At 38.3% G+C, this 2625-nt stretch overlaps 1 non-coding gene across 1 annotated transcript; it reads right to left on the bottom strand.

Moving 5' to 3' along the window:
• Positions 1-617: 617 nt before the first annotated feature.
• LOC124887514 lies at positions 618-724 on the bottom strand. The gene has a single exon (XR_007045285.1). It is a non-coding gene; the product is annotated as a small nucleolar RNA R71 (small nucleolar RNA).
• Between the last annotated feature and the right edge of the window lie 1901 nt (positions 725-2625).

Genomic DNA, 2625 nt, shown 5'->3' with positions numbered 1-2625 from the left:
GGCAACTATTTTAGTTTTAGTTTTACTTTTTAGATTTATTTGATGCTTTACACTTGGTCTTGGTATTGAATTTATAGGAAATAAGTTTACAGACTAGTAAGCTGGCAAGAGATAGGGAATTGGTTGAATCAAGCCCCAAACTCAAGAAATACTTTTACCAATTAAGGAGAGAAGCAGTCCTTAGTTACCATATCCTGCAAATTCAAGAGGAACACGACAATCCTGCTCTCATGGATAAAGATCCACCTGCCCGCAGGACAGTTTGCAAAGTGTCAATCCTACTTTCAATGAATTTGACCTCCCCTTTTGAAAAAGTAGTTGTTGGAGGTAACTTTGAGCTGAAACAGAACATGGTGAAGCTTTTGATCAGCAATGGACAGTTTATGGGGCTTTTACATGAAGATCCACAAATCCACCTACAAAACTTCTTGGTGATCAGTGACATATTCATCTCTATGAGTGTGTCAACTGACTATGTTAGGCTGACACTTTTCCGCTTTTCATTATTGTTAGAAGTGAAGAAGTGGTTTAATGCTGAGCCGGCAAGTTCAATCACAACCTGGGATGACTTACCCCGAAAATACCTCATCCAATTCTTTCCATCTGGCAAGACTGCGATACTGAGCAATGAGATTATACACTTTAAACAAAAGCTAGATGAGAACTTATACTATGGATGGGAGAGCTTCAAAGCTCTTCTTTGGGACTGTCCAGATCATCACCAGTCAAATGAGGTACTATCTCACACTTTTATTGAGGCACTTGATCACAACACAAAAATTTGCTAGATTCAGCTGTAGGTGGTCAAGCATTAGAATTGACGTATGATGAGCTATACACCTTGTTGAACTGGATTGCTCAAGGAAATACTGAGTGGCATGCTGACTGAAGAAGTACTCCAAAGAAGGTTGTAGGTGTGTTGGAGGTGGACCAGTTTACTTCCTTATCAGCTCAGCTTATTGTACCACAAAATTAGATAACTAGTCATTTCAGCAGTATGAAGTTAGGGGTTACACAGCCTGTAGTAAAAACTAATACTATTCATCAGACAAATACTTGGTGTAAGCTTTGTGGCAATAATGGTCATTCTACAGTTATGTGTGGTGCAAATCCTGAGTCAGTGATGTATGTGGGGAATGCTAATTGTCAAGGACAGTAGAACCTCGGTAACACGTACAATTCAAACTAGAAAAATTATCCTAATTTCTCATGGGGTGGAAATCAAGACACGACTCAAACTAGCAGTATTGAAGAGAAGTTAAAGAATATTATGGCTACTCAAGCATAATTGGTAGCAGATGTGAAGAGTCAGCATATTATTACAAAAAACTTAAGAGATCCAAATAGGTAAGATGGCAGAAGTTCAAAATACTAGGCCTCAAGATGGTTGTTCAAGTGATACTAAATCTCCTAAACAAGTAATGGCAATCACTTTGAGAAATGGTAAAGAGCTCAATGAAGAACCTCCAAAGACAACTAAAGAGGTAGATGTGGAGTTGGTTTCTTAATAGGTAGATGACAAAGTTGCAGAAAATTCGAGGAAGTTTGAGTATTCGAAAACAAAAGTTGTTGAACAGGTAAGGAAAGACCACAACCACCTTTCCCACGGAGCCTTAGAAAACAAAGAAGGATGCTTACTTCAAGAAGTTCTTTGACACGTTTAGAGTGCTTTACTTTAACCTCCCTCTTTTAGATATTTTTTGTAGGAAATGTCCAAGTACGCTAAGTACTTAAGGGACGTGGTCACTAACAAAGTTAAGATACGGGATGTTAAGATAGTAGCACTCACTGAGGAGTATAGTTCTGTGGTAATGCAGAAGAAGCCCAAAAAGCTCAAAGACCCTAGGAGTTTCATGCTCTTTATTTAAATTAGCAACAGTGAGGTAGTCTACGCACTTAGTGATTTAGGGGAAAGCATCAATTTAATGCCCTTTCTTTGTTCAACACTCTGGGTTTAGGGAACCCGAGACCAAGATCTATGATACGATAATTGGCAGACCAGACCCTAGCTTGTCCTGAAGGAATCATAAAGGATATTCTCATCAAGGTTGGTAAGTTTATTATTCCTACTAATTTTATTATTTTAGATTTAAGCAGATGAAAGAATGCCAGTTATCTTGGGATGTCCATTCTTGGAGATGGGAGGAGCATTCATAGATGTGAGAGATGGCACGTTCACAATGAGGCTGGATGATAAAGATGCAGTTTTCAAAGTGTAGAAACCGCTCAACAAACTATCCCACTACAAAGATTTATGCATGATTACGGTGATTGATGGGGATAAGTTTGGGATGGTAGACTTTAGTCCACCTAAGACCTCTTAGGACTTCCTCATTGAGTAGCCTAAGACACAACCACCTCAACCTAAAATAATACAGATTGATGAGCCTGAAAAGGCTATTATTAATAGAGTTTTTGACCTTCGCAGTTCACACTCAAGTGGTAATAAACAAATAAGAAGATGGCCTCTAAGTATGAGGAAGAGGATGAAGGAAAACAGATGAGTCGAAGATTGGGTCATTACCACGACACTAAATTAGGCGCTACTTAGGAGGCAACCCAAGTTAAGGTATATTTTATTTTCAGTATTTTTAGTTTTTACTTTACTAGTATTTTTGTTTTGTT

The sequence above is a fragment of the Capsicum annuum genome, chromosome 9 (assembly GCF_002878395.1).
Source record: "Capsicum annuum cultivar UCD-10X-F1 chromosome 9, UCD10Xv1.1, whole genome shotgun sequence".
Lineage (NCBI taxonomy): Eukaryota > Viridiplantae > Streptophyta > Magnoliopsida > Solanales > Solanaceae > Capsicum > Capsicum annuum.
This window is presented reverse-complemented; position numbering and strand designations above follow the sequence as displayed.